General features: G+C 36.6%; 1 protein-coding gene across 3 annotated transcripts in view; it reads right to left on the bottom strand.

The window, feature by feature from the left end:
* LOC119467420 (putative EGF-like and EMI domain-containing protein 1) overlaps positions 1-17,939 on the bottom strand; it is a 558,651-nt gene that overhangs the window by 487,914 nt on the left and 52,798 nt on the right. For 2 of the 3 annotated variants that reach the window (XR_005195959.1, XR_005195957.1), the window contains exons 2-3: positions 10,064-10,196; positions 5,549-5,641 (exon numbers count right to left, since the gene is read on the bottom strand). The gene's annotated coding sequence lies outside the window, so the exon portion shown is untranslated. The remainder of the gene's footprint in view (positions 1-5,548; positions 5,642-10,063; positions 10,197-17,939) is intronic. The other variant, XR_005195958.1, reaches the window with a different exon arrangement.

Raw genomic sequence — 17,939 nt, forward strand, 5'->3', positions numbered from 1 at the left:
ATGGGGAGGAAGGCAGCAAAGCACACTGCCACGTGTGTACCTATGCAACAATCTTGCATGTTCTTCACATGTACCCCAAAACCTAAAATGCAATAAAATAAATAAATGGGAAAAAAAAAAGTGCTCTTGGAGACACGTCATTTTAAGAAAATCCTTTGGCCAAACATTCTTTCCACACAGAACAGATGGATCATGCAGAAAGACTACTAGATTCCTTGACTTGAACCTACTGGTTGGCTCAAAGTCATACTTGTGACCCAACACTCAAGATTCGTTCAGATTTCCCACACAGTGGGAAACAAAACAGCAGTGAGGTCCTTCTTCTCCTTCTCTATGTACTTCACTTGTGATATTCAGAGAACTTGCAGTGAACAAGAAGCAATGCTTAGGTAACAGTTTCTAGCTTAGAAGTCACATGTGTTATTCTCATACAACCCTCATAAATAACAATCTGGCAGATGAAAAATTATGTCAGAAATTATTATAAAGGCATCATGGATGGTTTAGCTTGCAGGCTCTGGAGTCAGAATATATTGATGTGGATCCAGATCCCTTTCTTCCTAGCTGTTTGACTGTGAACAATTTGGATGCCTTGGTTGGGTATAAAAGTGGGGCAAGTAAGAGCATTCATCACATAAACTAGCTGTACCAATAATTTATTACAAGCAAATCATTTAGAATAGTATCTGGTACATAGTCAGTGCTCAGAAAAATTAGATGTATTATTTTATAAATGATAAGATTGATGCTAGGAATATAAAATGACTTCTCCAAGATAATGCAGGTGGTCAATGGTGAGACCTGAACTCAAAACCCCAGAACTCCTGAGGACTTTTCATGTCATCAGACAGCATTCCATAATATCCCACTTTTAATGCACATAAATATCACACTTCGAAATAACAGGGACATTTGGGGACTCTGCCATAGGCATAAGAGTAGAGTACCAACCAGTACTGTTTGATATGGTTTGGCTCTATGTCTTCACACAAATCTCACCTTAAATTGTAATAATCCCCATGTGTTAAGGGCAGGAACAGGTAAAGGTAATTGAATCATGGGGGCAGTGAGTGTTGGTTTTATAAGGGGCTTCCCCCTTCACTCAGCACTCATTCTCTCTCCTGCTGCCCTGTGAAGAGGTGCCTTCTGCCTTCACTGCAAGTTTCCTGAGGCCTCCCCAGCCATGTGGAGTTCTGAGTCAATTAAACCTCTTTTCTTTATAAATCATCCAGTCTTGGATATTTCTTTGTAGCAGCATGAGAATGAACGAATACGCTGTTGAATGCTCAAGATACCCCAGCTGCAGGACTGCTTGTTTGGAGAACTAAACTTAGGGAAGGAAAGTCCTTGCAGAATTCCATCCATCAGGCACCTCTGCATAATGTTCTGAAATATCTGGTCTGGCTAGACCAAGAAAGGCTAAGGAATTGCTGGCCCTGGACCTAAAAAAAGTTCTATTGTTTTTTTTGTCAAGCCCTACAAGAATCTGTTAGTGCAGCCAAAAGAACTACTACTACTGTTATTAGTATTGTTGTTATTATTCCTTGAACTGAATGTGCTATTTTATGTCTATGGGCAGTATACTGTTGTCTCTGACCAATTCCATATTCTTGTTCTGTTTATCTTTAGGAATTACTTGTAGTTTGTATATTCAAATTTTTTGAGAAACCTTATCTCACTTCCCACTATGACATAGATGAACTCTCTCTATCTTACTATTTGTGAGCTATATTATAATCACTCGTTTCCTGGTCTCTATTTCCCATTCACTAAAGGATACCTTATTTGTTTTGATATCTGCAGTACCTAGCACACAGCCTGGTGTGTAAATATTTAATACCTAATTGAAAGACTAATTGGAAGACTAAATAGTTTAATAAAAGAAAAAAACACAATAAAGAATAAAAGAAACAAGAAAACCTCAGAGACTTAGCACCCGACCATTAGGCACAACTATTATTTAACTTGACTTTTGAAGAGAGAAAAGGAAGACCGAATAAGTGATGACGAGAAGAGGTGTGACTTTGTGCGTGATATTAATCAGTTAATGAAGCTCCACGTTGTTCTGCCTGGATCCATAAAATTAAAAAAGAGAAAATTTCACCACCAGCTATCTAGCCTGATTTGCATGTGTTCAAATCTTCAAAGTATTTCTTTTGATTCCTTTAATCAATAGCTATTTTAGAAAGCTCTTCATTACTTCCTAATTGTCCAAATTCATTTTCTTCATTTTTCTTTATTAGAGGCAGATTTTTCAAATGAGTTAAGTACATCAGCAATTTTAGAATCATTATTAACTTCAAGCATTTCTCTCAGTTATTAGCATGACTCTTCTCTCTTTAGGACTACAGTCTTTTCTCCATTTTTAAAAGGCTATCTGGTTTTATTTTCCAGACTTCTTTTTTCCATGTATCTCAAATGAGGTCAAGTTTACCCAATAATAAGAGCAATCCATGTTTACAATAATCCTGACCAATAATCCTGACCCTAGATACTTTAATGTATCATATTCCCAGATTTGAAATAAGATGCAGTGATTCCTTATATTAGCATATTAAAAGGTAAATAATTAGGATTTACCTAGATTTTAATCCATCCCAATCAAATAAACTAGTAAAGCCATTACCATGTCCATAAAACAGCTTACAAATAATTTAAATGAATATTTTGATCCTTAAATGCAGTATATTAAAATTAAAACTATACCTATATATTGACACCAACAATCTCACTACTAGAAATTTGTTCCACAAAATTAAAACCGCCACATTATTGCAGCACTGATTGTGACAAAAAACTGAAAACAAAATAAATATCCATCGATAAAGAGGTGGTCAAAAATTTGTGGTACATTGATATTATGAAATACACATGTGTTTGTATATGATTACATGGGCTCAGAGAAAGATACAAGAGTGTTCAACAGGTTGGTTACTGGGCAGAGGAGACGTGTGACGGGAAAAGAAGGGAAGAAAAGGGAAGGCAAGAAAAAAAGACAAACATTCAGGACAAATGGTACATAGGATATTTTAATATTTTATGTGTATATCAATATAAATAGGCGTAAAAGAATGACCACCACAGTTATCTGAAGCTGATAGGACTGTATATTTTTACTGTCTTTTATTGCATATAATGGGCTTTTTAATAATTTTAAATTGTTTGATTTAAATTATATCACTTCAATTATTATTTATATGATATTTATATGATTTGAAACACAAAATTAAAACTATTCTTATTGTGATATATATATTACATGTATGTATATTTATGTATATACATAAATAAACACACACACACACACACACACACACACACATATATATATATGGAGAGAGAGAGAGAGATCAGGTGAAGGATTATGTACTTGTACATCAGAACTCAAATCCACCCACTGAAAAACAGCTAGGTTATATGCAGTGCCACCAGACTATAATCAACTTGTTTGATAGACTACATATCCTAACAACTACATTATTTTTAAAAAGTCTTTGCTGATTTTAATTTTTAATCTTCCTTCAAGACTCAACTAATGTCATTTCTTAATTCGGTTCTCCACTTGTTTCCCAAATGTTTGAATGATTTCCCAGGAAGTCTTCAAAATTCATTCATAAAACCCTCTGAAATGTACATACTTTTTGATATCTCATTTTAATAAATGAAATGCAATACCATGTAGGAAATGTCTGAATTCCCATTGAATCATCAACTTTTTTTGTATATCATCAATTTCTTTTTAAATGCAATAGGAAATCTAAAATAAGAGAAGACACATTGTCAAAATCTATAGGTAAACACACTTGGGCAACAACAATATGCAAAATGCAATGCAGAGTCCTGAAAGGCATTTTGTATCATTGGTCTTCTCTCATGACTTCTGGAATTGTAGGCTATGCAAACAAACTTGTGGAAAAGAAACACTGATCTCAAATAATCCAGTATTTTCACCAACCTCAAACTGAAAAATAAGAATACTAGCTACCTGAATTTCAAAAAACATTTTAATTACTTTGATACATAAAAGTGTTAAGAAATGGAATAATGAAAATATCAAATTACTAGTATAGAAAATAAAGAATAAATAAATCCAGGTATAATTTCTGGGCCATTATCATTACCATACGTCTTTTTAATTACCTTTCCCCTCCAGGACTTGATATTTTGTAAGATTTGCTCTACTAAAACAAATGAATTTATAAGTAATAATTGATTTTTTAAATTCTTAATGAATCAATGATATGTGTAATTGCCCATCCCAGCTACCAATCAAGATAAGGGAACCAGTGTTGCACATGTAATTGAAACACTTTCTTTAAAGGCAAACAATTTGTTAACATGGATCAATCTACAATTTTTGTTAGCTTCTTAAAAATAATGAAAATAGTGGAAAATATACCTTAGAGCTCAAAGCATCCCCTGACCACTGTTTCAGAATCAGTATTCCATTGTCAAAGAATAAATTCAGGTTAAAAATCAGCTTTAATTCACAATTTGGTTACAAAAAAAAAACAAAACTAGCAAACAAAGAGATTATCAGGATTAATTTCAAAGAATAACTGTGAGGTCACCCATGGAAAACGTGAGCCTTAACCTTATGCCAAGGGCATTGCAGACAAATGGGCATGAGGGATGAGCTCTCAGCAACCTTCCAATTTCAGTTACAAAGATTCAAGTAATGGATACAATAAAGCAAACATGTCAGCAGAAGATAATGAATGCAGTATTTTGGTTAGCTTTTTCTATCTACTTCTTTAACATCTACAAGGAAAGTTTTATTTTGTTTTTCCTGCTCTGAAAAGATAAATATAGATGTATTCATGTCCTCTAGAGACTAGAATCAGATGACTAAGTCAAAACAAAGCCTTTTGAAATCACCCAGTCTTATGACAGATGCAGTAAAGGATAAAGTATCCGCCATGCTGGAAATTTCCTGCACAAGAAACATCTTAAATGTACCTGTCCACAACTGACAGTTGATAAAGTTCCAACCTTGAAAACTAGGTTGCCAAGTATTGAAACTTTGATAATCATGCTAGTTTCAGGTATTTTGCTTGGCAAGAAAGTACTAAATCTACTAATAAGTTGGGTTTAGTTATGAATTACTAATAAATGTATGGCTAATAAATTTGTTGAATTTATTAACAACTTAATGTTAATTCTATTTTGTTCATTCACATACCACAGAGATCTCAGAGATACCTCATAGTCTGGCAATTTCAGACTATGGCTCCATGAAGGATATAACATCTGAGGTCAGAATGAGGTTTACTTATTATTAAGCTTCCATTTCCTTAACAAAATGAACTGTTTTGTACTTACTGCTCCCCTTTGAACTCTAATGGTGAATAATTAAAACTAAGCTACAACCATGTTTTGTGATGCCTGATTACACTGTAAGCTAGAGGTTTTGCTCAGTGGCTAATTTTAAATGCTTACCAAACCCCTAAGAACCCAGCCATTAGTCTGAATTGACAAATTTGGCTGACCCCTAAAAGCAAAGCAGACAGCACCAAATCATTGTAAAATTGTATTGCTGGTGACTCACCATATTGACAGTGGGGTCCATGTAATCCCTCTGAACACTAGCACTACTGGCCTTCACCACCTGAGCGTTTGCTTCCTCTGAAACAAGTTCCCACTGCAGAGATAGCTAAAAGGAGGTTGAATGAGGAGAGGGTGGAATACAGCTGAGGGAAAGAAAGAAAATCATCAATATAGGCACCAATCCAGAGATTTCCACCAGCCCTTCCACAGCAAGGTTAAATTATGTTTTCATTGAGTTAAGGCCTTACTGTCTAAAACCTTGCAGAACTCTGTGTGTAGGAGCAACTGTATCACCTGCAAGCTTGTAGAAATGCAGAACTCGGGCCCGCCCCTGACCTAGTAAATTGGAATCCATATTTTAACAAGATTCCAGATGATCTGTATTCACATTCAAATTTGAGAACTATTGGTCTAAAAAAAATTCCAGGGATAAGAATGTTTGGCCAAAACAATCTAAAAATCAAACAAAAAATGCTAATAAGAACTAATAGGTGTCATACAACAACATAAATAATTCATCTCATAGTCATTAACTTCCAGGAGTTTATAACATAGTTAAGATGACATCATGGGAAGATATTTTCACTGAGCTTAAACCAGTTTAAGCTAGTAACATTGTGGGCAGATGTTTTCAATAAGCTTAGAGCAGTGGCCTCGTACTGCATGCAATTCACAGTGACCCTTGGTGCCCCCCTCACCACTAAACCTGCTTAACATGAGAAGCCTGTGGCAACTTCATGAAGATGTTTCAAGGGCAGAAAGCACACTGGGGAAGGAAACCGGATGCCAACAAACTCTCAAAGGTACAGAATAGCAAGAGAGATGAATTGTTGTGCTGTGGTGCTGCATTGATTGTAACACACTGAAGCATTTTAAGTGACTTTGCAATAACCGTAAATACATCATATAGGTAAAGGAGTTTGCTAAACTGAACCGTTTCTCCTGGTGTGAATAAACTATGTAATGCCACTAGTTCTGCTACCTGAGTGCTGTCAAACATACTCCAAAAGTTCTGAAATACTCTCACCAGAGGTTTGCAAAAGGACTGCATACCTCATCTTAAAAAGTAAACTGCCTCCAGAGTTCTGCAATTAATCATGACAAGCACAAGTTGAGAAATCCCATTTAGATTTAGTACGATGATTTCCCTCCAGACTTTTGAATCAACTGTGGATTACAAATTTGATGCAATGGGAAAGGGGCAAACAGAAAAGGGAAATGGAAGTCAAGGTGTAAACTGTCTGGTTTTGAATCAACTGTCTTTTAAACAAAGAGACAGAATATAAAGCAGCACTTTCATGGGTCCTGAGTTGTGACCTACCATTAGAAACACTTAACAGAAAGGTTTTTTGTGCATCATGTGTGAATTTTCAGCTCAAAGAGATGCTCTGAATCTGTAGTGATTCTAAAGATGCTGAAAAACTTGACAAGTATTATTGAAGTCCAAAACAAAGTGAAATCATTCCTTCTAGTAACAGAGTTAGACAAGAAGAATGATAACTTACAGTGTAGTCATCCTGGTTCATCACACTGGTTGCAACCAGGGCAGCACCAGTAGACAGGCTGCTGCTCTATGTTGTACACCTGTCTGTAGATGGTGTAGTTGTGGGTCCTAACAAACACAGGGATCTAAATTAGGGAGATATAATGTTCCCTCTGAAGGCAAAGCTATCTTAAACCCACTAGAAATTTTTTCTAATTCAAATCCTGCCATACATGTATGTTTATAGACAGAGAGATAGGTGTATATGTATATATAGATAATTGTATATGTGTGCATATAATGTTTAATTTGTATATATTATACAGACACACACCTCACTACAATATGCAACCAAGATTCATTATGGGTATAGGTTAATGAAAACTAAGAGGGACTCCCATATCCCATGGTATAAAATATCCTAAGGATAGTTCAAGCTATCAACAATAAAACCTAAAATTATGATGAGAATAATGAAATCTTGAAAGATAATGAGGAACATGCTTTTCATTCTGATTTGAAAGCTCCTCATAGGTTGGTTCCACTAAAGTATCCACTCTCAACCATGTTGATATCACCCACAAGAAGGTGACAAGAAGCTATTGTGATTGGGGGATGAGAAGAATCTTAGTTGATACAATGGTGTGTGACCCTACAAAGGAACACAGTACATAAATGGATCTAAAGAATATGTGTAGCATTAAAATTTCATGGCACAGAAGGAAGCTGCAGAAAAAAAAAAACAGTTTAAAAGGCTCTTTAGGGGGGAAATAATAAACCAAAGTTTGAAAACATTGAGCTATTTTTGCTGACCTATCCACAGAACATAATAGCAAATATCTCCAAACAGGCTGATTTCCTTTTTGTCAAGTCAATGTCATTTTTTATTCTTTATTTTTTATTCCAAAAGTACTAACATATCTCTCCCTTTCATATGCCACCCACTATATTTCTAGTCCAAATTGCCTTCATTATTCAAGGTCAATTTCAAGTTACACTTTCTCTAACTTCTCTTTTCCCACCAAGCCAATGTAGATTGCTCTTTCTCTTTTTTCAAATATTGGACTCACTGGCTGCATTGTTTTTATAACAATTATTCACCATCTGGAATTGTAACCTAATATTTTGTTTCGTGCATCTCTTCAATCAAAACATAAGTATACGTTTGTATACTTACATACAAACAAAACAGATATGAGCATGGCAAAGATGCTGAACATCTTCAAACAAACTGCTGTGAGTTAGGGATGAAAAGAATCTTAGTTTGGAGTGCCTCCACTCCAAACTCATCATCATATAGAAAATGTGCAAAACCACTAATCTCTTAAGAATAAAAATATAAAATCTGTTTTACTTATTTATGTTTGTTTTCCCAAATATCTGTAAGGTAATGGATTTTATTTGATTCAGTCCATTAACAACAAAGATTAAAACTCATGGAGGAGGTATAAAAAAAATGAAAAGGCATTTTCAAAAAAAAAGTACACTAATGAACACATCACATACCCTATAAATAGGATTTGCATTCTAATTTCTTCGAAAATAAATTTTTCTGCTAAGGCATTATACTACCTAACATATATTGAGTACCTACCATGTACCAAGCATTGTGTCACATGTGTTCAATCTTATCTATGAAGACTTAATCAATTAATCTTCATAATATCCATGTTACAGCATTATTTTTTTTAACACTACAACTAAGACAGAGAAATGTAGGAACCTTGCCTAAGGCCACACAGCTGGGAAGGTCCAGGGGAAGTTTTCTGATTAAAACATCATATAAAAGTTCTGAGTTGGCCTAGTGTAGTTGTAATTCCAGCTGTAATCTGGGTGTAGCTGTAATCTAGTGTAGCTGTAATCCCAGTACTTTGGGAGGCCATGCTGGGAGGATCATTTGAAGCCAAGAGTTTGAGATGAGCCTGGACAATACAGCAAGACACCTGTCTCTACAAAAATAAAAATTAAAAAATTAACTGGGTGCAGTGGCACACTCCTTTAGTCCCAGCAACTCAAGGGGCTGAGGTGGAAGGATCACTTGAGCCCAGATGTTTGAGACTGCAGTGAGCTATGATTATGCCACTATACTCCAGCCTCGGCAACAGAACAAGGCCCCATCTCTTAAAAAAAAAAAAAAAAAAAAAGAAAGAACCACGAAATTCCTAAGTTTAGACCAAAAACTGTTCATCTGAAGGTTCAATATATACCCCTCCACACACACAATGAATATGTAAACATCCACAATTATAAATTACTCTTATAATATTTTGTTCAGTCCTATATTATTAGTGATCCAGTATTTTTATACAATGGCAAACCCAATTATTTACAAATGTCCCTCACTTTCTGTTGGCAATAATAGTAGTAATAATAAATTATTCATTAACCTGAAACTACTGAAACCTTCTCTTTTTTTTAACATTAAGTATCCTGAGTGTTGATCCTTAACCCATCATCAACTATTTGTGTTAAGAGGTTCTTAGATATTTTATAAAACTATTTGAAAACTTTGGAGGAAAAAAAAAAAAAGTCTGCATGAAGCCTTGACTCCTAGAAAGCATTGTGGACACTTGCTTTTTCTCTACTTTTCTAGCCTGCCGAGTTAATCCTGATTCAAAGGCCATAATAAAGTTAAAGAAGCTCTAGGTTTCAAAGTGTTACAAGAGTACCAAGGGCAGGTCAGACATTGGTTCACGACTGTAGGTCCCCTGGATCCAAGTCGCGCTAAATTTAGCAAACCAACACAATATTCCTTGTTTCTGTCAGTTTTCTGATCTTTCGCTTTCAATGGTGTACCATGCCATGAGGTAAAATTAGTGGCATCTAACCCAAAATACCTCAGACATAAATGAGGTCTAAAGTAATAATATATCTTGTCTCTGAAGAAAAATAAATTAACTCTAAATGCTCTTGGTGGTCACATCCTGTGCTCATTTACCTAATGAGCATAAAATTTATTGGATGAATATGTAGGTGCATTTGAGGTGTCTGGTATTGGTTTCTAATAATCAAGGAGAACAGAAGCATTTTTACCTTTTTTCACAGCTCACACACCAACTTGAGGCAGCATGGCCTTGTTTCCAGAGCTTGACAATGGGCGTGAATGCCCGAACATGTGTGTGCAAGTCCCACCACAGTCAGTTACTGTTCTTCACAAACATTTGGCCTTGAAAAAAGAAGAGTGGTAATGTAAATAAATATGTTTATATGTGAAGTACTGATTTCTCCATTTTCCACAAAAAGCTTGACATGTTATAAAAAATACATAAAGTAAGAAAGCAAAATACAGACAATACAAAAACAACACCAGCACCAGGAAAAAGAAAAATCAGAATAAACTTTAAAGACCAGAAGAAATTTAGAAGATAGATATAAACATCGTAAATTCCCACAAAGTTAGAAAAATTGAGCTGTAAATTAAGTTCTGAGTGCTTTGGTAGACAAAATTTAAATTTAAAAAAATTGCAGGATTCTCAATACTGATGGGAAAAAAGCAAACCAGTTTATCAAAGAAGTTAAATTTTTCCTAGAAATGATTTCTGAACAGTATTTTCATTCTGCATGTTTAAACTGGGTTTCTCAGGTAATTCTTGTTTAAACACAGAGATTTTTCAGCCACCATCATTATATTAATATTTCCTTACAGAAAGTTTGTACAGATTTACAGGAATTTAGACCCACTATCTTTAATTTTTCTATGAATAAGGCTAACTAATACTAATAGCCTGGAGTGCCAAAATTCAATTTTTTAAATAGTCTTCTTTTGTGACTTGAGGAATGCTTTACTTAGTGATGAATGATTTACTAGTTCGTAAGATTTGTTTTACATTTGAAAATAACACTAATTGTAATAGCCAGTTGTGCCAACCACTCATGCTTTTCCTGCATTCAAGATCACTTACATGCCATGCACTGCCCCTGCTAGGAATACAACAGAAGATTCAGATTTTGATGTTCCTGCCTTCAAGTAGCTCACAGTCTGGCATAGTCTCTATATTCATAACCATCTAAAAATAGAAATGAGCTCTGATTCAGAAGCTGTAGTCCACCCCTTAAATAGCTCTGTGAACTTCTCCAGTGACACAATAATAATACTGATAAGGCCAGGCACGGAGGCTCATGCCTGTAATCCCAGCACTTTGGGAGGTGGAGGCAGGCAGACCACGAGGTCAGGAGTTCAAGATCAGCCTGGCCAATATGGTGAAACCCCGTCTCTACTAAAAATACAAAAAATTAGCTGGGCATGGTGGCGCATGCCTGTAATCCCAGCTACTCAGGAGGCTGAGACAGGAGAATTGCCTGAACCCAGGAGGCGGAGGTTGCAGTGAGCCAAGACAGCGCCATTGCACTCCAGCCTGGGTAACATGAGCGAAAATCTGTCACAAAAAAAAAAAAAAAAAAAAAAAATTAGCTGGGCGTGGTGGCATGTGCCTGTAGTCCCAGCTACTCAGGGGACTGAGACAGAAGAATCATTTGAACCCAAGAGGCAGAGGTTGCAGTGAGACGAGATTGCACCACTGCACTCCAGTCTGGGCAACAGAGCAAGATTCTGTCTTGCACTATTCTTTTTACCTATATATCTTTTACATCACCCTGTGACTGCAGTCCCTTTTTGTTAACACTGTTTTCTGCGCCTCTAAATATCATCATCTGATTTCACAACCTAATTCTCACTTCTATATATATTTCTGAAAGGTGATTGTTTGGATGATTAGCCTCACCTAAATTAAGTGAAGTTCAAGTTGAACTTTATTTATGAGTTTGCATAGCACATTTTAATACTTTAGGTAAACACAGTACTGTAATAAAACAATGAATATAAAAACTGCACATAAGACAGATATCCATAAAATCATCAAGCATTAGACAATGGTCCTAAAGAAAGCTATAGCTTTTAATATTTCCATATTAGACTCTCTGTAAACTGCTATACCTACATCTTTATGTGCTATATGTTTTTTTGTGAGACAACAGCATTAATTAGAAAGGGCTCACAGTACCTTTCGGTTTTTTTGTCAACTGTTTGAAGTCTTACACCACATCCAACCTTGAACTCCACTTTGCAATCTTCATCTATCCACTCATCTATCCATCCAGCCATCCACCCATCCACCCACTTACCTACCCATCCATCTGTCCATCCAGCAAATACTTACTGTGTGCCTGCGTGTGCAAAGAATTGTTCCAGAAGCATTCCCCACATGGGGTTTGAGTATACATAGTTTACTTAGGAGGTGCAGAAAACACTAGTCAGAGTATGATGGAATAAAAAAAGGAAGGAGAATTAGCAAATAAAAGATTCATTATCAAGCCAGCCAACGTTGGAGGTGTTGAAGGGTGAGGGAACCTGGGCATATACACACTTATTTCTGTCAGCGATTGGTTAAAAGCTGCTTCCTCCCTAGTATTTCAGGCCCAAAGCACAGCAGGCAGAGTCAGCTTCCAGAAACCAAAGTAAGTCCTCCAGCAAAGAAATGCAATGCTGCGAGCTGGAAGCCTGTCAGGTGTGCAGCGGTAAGGGAGAGGCGACCTGGGTGCAGCACTGACAGTTTCAGCTGCAGAAGGTACAAACGAAAAGTCCATATTCTCTTTGATTTGACAATCTAAATAGAAAAAATAAAAAACACCTAAGCGGATACAAAATGAAGCATGCTTAGATAGAAGCAATTAAGGTGCTAGAACAGAGATAAGAGAAGCTTACGAAGATTCATTAAGTAGGAAAGGCTTCAGTGAAGAGGTGACACTGTGACCTAAGGATGAAAAGAAGGCAACCATGGAAAAGCCAGGGATGCCAGTCAGACAGAAGGAATAGAATGAGCAGAGGCTCTAAAAAGGGAGAAAAGCTTGGCCTCCTGAGGATCTGAAGGAAAGACAAAGTGGCTGGAATGATGAGATGCTTGGTGGGATGGGAAGAGCTTTCCAGGCCAAGGAGTTTTGATCTTATTCTTAGTGCATAGAAAGCCACAGAGATTTTTTTAGAGTTCTCATGTCTGGACACATCTATATCTGGGATGTAGAGATGGACGGATTTTTCTCTCCCTCTTGTAGCAAAGCTTTACGAGACTCAGCTGCCACAATACCACTATCTCTCTACTCCCCTTTCCGACCCCCAAAAGTCTCCAGTCAGGGAGGGAACAAACGTTGGGCAAGAGAACACTTCAGAAAGAATTTGTGTAAACACCTCTCATTAGAAACTCATATCCTTTGAAGTCCTAAATGCCTCCCTTATTAAGAACGGATATAAACCCTTACCCCAGCTATTCCATGTCCTATTCCCTATAGGGCACTACTGCATGCATCAGTTAAACTTTTCTCCTATTAATTTGTCTGCTGTCAATTAATTCACAGGCCCCTGATCATTCAGACACAAGTTAATACAGGGAAAGTTTTCCCTCCAATACAGAGAAAAACCAGGTATGATCTCACACCAGTAAAAATGGCTACTAGTAAAAAGTGAAAAAATAACAGATGCTGGCAAGGTTGCAGAGAAAAAGGAACATGTATATACTGTTGCTGGGAGTGTAAAATAGTTCATCCTTTGTGGAAGACAGTGTGCTAATTCTCAAAGACCTAAAAACAGAAATATAATTTGACCCAGCAATCCCATTACTAGGTATTTGTCCAGAGGAATACAAATCATTCTGTTATAAAGACACATCCATGTGTATGTTCACTGCAACACTATTCACAACAGCAAAGACATGGAATCAACCTAAACACCCATTAATGATAGACTGGATAAAGAAAATATAGTACACATACACCACAGAATATTATGCAGACATAAAACAGAATGTGATCATGTCCTCAGCAGAAACATGGTTGGAGCTAGAGGCCATTATCCTCAGCAAACTAATGCAGGAACAGAAAACCAAATACCATATGTTCTCACATACAAATGGCAGCTAAATGATGAGAACACATGGACATATAGCAGGGAAAAACACATTGGAGATATTGGGGAACAAGAGGGTGGAGGTTAAGGAGGAGGGAGAGAGACAGAAAAAATGGGTACTAGGATAAATATGTGAATGATGAAATAATATATACAACAAAACACTATGACACAAGTTTACCTATATAATAAACATGCATATGTAACCTCTGAACTTAAAATAAAGTTAAAAAAAAAAAAACCTGGGTATTAACTGATTTCTGATTAGGTTACACAGATGTCAAAGACTATCATATGGATAATACTGATTCTTCAAAATCTATTAAAATAATCTATCATTCAATATAAAGAAAAATCATGTAGTTGTGTGTTTAAAACTTTTATATACATGTGTATTTAATATGTACTAATAGAAACATGGATATGTGAACTTGTCTGTATACCCACATACACATATTCAAGAGTGTACATTTTGTTGATAAGTCTTTATACTTACTAAATGTGTTTCTCTGCCTTGTTTTGGATCCTGATAATTGTTGGAATGTACATATTGGTATATATATATTGGAAAATTTTGCAATATATGTTTTGAAATTTCCCACTAATTATTTTGAACTTTACTGATTATAATTCTGGCAGTTTAATTTTTACAAATTTTGTGGCCATTTTTGTTAAGGATTTACCAGTTGATGATTATTGTATATATTTGGTGAATTGGTCTTTTATCATTATGTAGTATTTCTTCTAACCCTTTATAACATACTTTGTATTTGTACTGTTTTACCATAAAATTTATTTGTCTGATGTTAACATTTTTATATCCTCTTTCATTTGGTCAGAATTTCTTAGCTGTATTTGGTCCTGTTACCTTAAATCTTGCTATATAGTTTTTAGAGTCAATAGTTTCATCTTTTTAAAATGTAATTTTTTAGCTTGTATCTTTTAATAGCTAAACAGAGCTTTCATTACATTTTCATTACAAGTATAACTGTACTTATTTTATCCTCTCATTTTGTAGCTTCTGTTTACTAGCAGTTTGTATTTATTCTCTTCTTCTTTCTTATGTCTACTGGATGAAAAATATTTTCTATATTCTCCTTTTTCCACAATTTATTTGGCCTAGTTATATTTCTAATATTTTAATTTTTTATATTTTATACCTAAATGCATGCTATTTTTTGACAGAATATAAAGTTATTCATTGCGATATAATGAAAAACTTGGTTTTTGTCTCAAGTTCCTGGCATGGGGCTCCAAAAACCATTGAAATATCCTGAGTGATATGCTAATATGGTAACTAATTGTTTGTTATGCTAATGAAGTGGTTCACTGTGGGTCCCTGGGTAACTTGAGGATGGAGGCCATTCACCAGAAAGACCAACCATATGATTAGCAGGTTGGAACTTTTGCTACCTGACCTCCAGGGAGGAAAAGTGGCCTAGAGATTATATTCAATCATGTGACCAATGATTCAGCCAATCTTGCCTATGTAATGAAACCCCAATAAAAACTCTGGACACTGAGGCTCAGGGGAGTGTGCTGGTTAGTGAATACACTGAGGTGCTGGGAGGATGACATGTCCTGACTCCTTAAGGAGAGGACACAGAAGCTCTGTCTTCACCCAGTCCTTGCCCTGTGCATCTCATCATATGGCTGTTCTTCCTCATGTGTACCCATTACAATAAAACTATAACCCCAAATATAATACATTTCTTAATTATGTATTAACAACTAATAAAATATTGATAATAGCAAATTATCAGACTTTCCAAACTTGAGAAGAGCATGGAAAGCACCAAACTTATTTACAGGTACTAAGAAGCATTGGTAGCCTGGGCCCCAGCCTGAGACTTGCAGTTGTCACCTGAAGTGGAACAATCTTGTGGAGAACTTTGCCTTTAAACTATGGGATCTGTGTTAATGCCAGGATAGTGTGTGTCAGATTTGAATTGCAGTACACCCAGTACATGTTAGACAGCTGGGTCGAAATAGAGTGTACATTAGCTTTATTCCTTCAAACAAGAAAAAAAATATATACCATGTTTCATCTATCAAATGACACACTAAAACAGAGACTTCTTAATTAATTAAATCATCAATCTATGTTTTAGATTTCCCTGCTCATCTTTCTTACAATGCACATATCTCATATTTTGTGTGTGTGTATGCGTGTGCACGCACACATGTGTGTGCGTGCCATTTCATTTATTTCTTTCAGGATTTAACACTTAATTATTTGATTTTTTAAATAACTTTAAATATTTTTATTTCTGCTGGAATTAATTGATAGTCCGAGCAATGATTTTAATAACTGCCATCCTTGCAATTCGTTTTCTGTGTTTTGGATTTTGGTTTGCAGGCTTATCTTGACTGGGAAGTTATTCTTCACTCTTTCTCTCCTTATCTATCTAGCGTAACTGTATTTTAAGGAGATATTTTCTGGTTGACTTGTTTTTTGTTTGTTTTTTGAGACAGAGTCTAGCTCTGTCACCCAGGCTGGAGTACAGTGGCACAATCTTGGCTCCCTGAAACCTCTGCCCGCTAGGTTCAAGTGATTTTCTGACTCAGACTCCCAAGTGGCTGAGATTATAGGCATGCACCACCATGCCTGGCTAATTTTTATTTTCAGTAGAGACTAGGTTCACCATGTTGACCAGGTTGGACTTGAACTCTTGACCTCAGGTGATCTGCCTGACTCAGCCTCTCAAAGTGCTGGGATTACAGTCATGAGACACCATACCTAGACAGTTTTGTTTTGGTTTGGTTTGGTTTTGATCTGGCGTCTTGCTCTGTTGCCCAGGCTGGAGTGCAATGGTGCAGTCTCAGCTCACTGCAACCTCTGCTTCCTGGGTTCAAGCAAATCTCATGCCTCAGCCTCCCGAGTAGGCAGGATTACAGGCATGTGCCACCACACTCAGCTAATTTTTATATTATTAGTGGAGACAGGATGTCACCGCATTGGTCAGGCTGGTTTTGAACTCCTGACCTCAGGTGATCAACCCAGCTCAGCCTCCCAAAGTGCTGGTATTACAGGTGGGAGCCATGACAGCTAGGGAAGCCACCATGTCTGGCCAATTGATTTTGAATTGTGGCTAGAGACTAGAACCAAAAAGGAAAGGCACTAAACACTCTAAAGAGTGTCACCAAAACAAACTGTAAGACAGCTCCCCGCATGATGTTTTTAGAAACTGGAAAACAAGACTTACTACTATCAACATCCATTTCCCCTTAATTCTTTCTCCCTTTATAATAAAAGACTTGGGAAAGGAGGAAAGCAAATGAATGTGCTGACCTTGAGCCACAGGGCTGCTAGATCAAGCAATCACACATCCCACCAAAGAAGGGATGGCATGTGCACCACTGGCAGGAGTCCAGTGGAGACTGGGCTGCCCCTCTCTGTGATGATCATCAGAGACAGACTAGGTTGAGCCAAATACTTCCTCCAAGAAACCTGGCACAGCACCTAAGATAAAAGGCAAAAATTTCAGACAAAACCAGACTGAATCCAAGTCACACCAGGTATCATTTCCATCACTAACAGAAAATTGGTATCCTTCACCTTCTTCCACACCCATCTCAACCCAGAAGAAGCTAGGACTGTAAGAGGAAATAAGAGAAAATGGAGGCATCTTGGAACCAGACCACAACTAGCCTGTGCCCTTGGTCTTACTGATTTTGTCTGGCTACCAGGGCTCTAGTTCTAGTGTGTGATGGCAGAAAAGCAAGGCCAGATTTTGAAAATGTAAGTTTTAAACTACACTAAAATAAGTTAGTAAGTTAATGTGACTGAAAAACTTTGGAATCTACTAGTGATATGTTTTAAGGATGGAAGAAAAAAAAAATTAAAAGTACCATGTTATATCCCAGCACAGTGAGGTTTCTTCCCAGCCGGTAGCACTGGTTGACCTATAGTCCCCTCCACTTGGCGTGCAGAGTGCCCAATCCAAAACCAGGTGTCAGATTCCTGGAATTCAGTGTCCCAAGAAGCAGTAGTGGGGAAGGTGAGATGGATAA

The sequence above is a fragment of the Cebus imitator genome, unplaced genomic scaffold, assembly GCF_001604975.1.
Source record: "Cebus imitator isolate Cc_AM_T3 unplaced genomic scaffold, Cebus_imitator-1.0 Scaffold287, whole genome shotgun sequence".
NCBI classification, from domain to species: Eukaryota; Metazoa; Chordata; class Mammalia; order Primates; family Cebidae; genus Cebus; species Cebus imitator.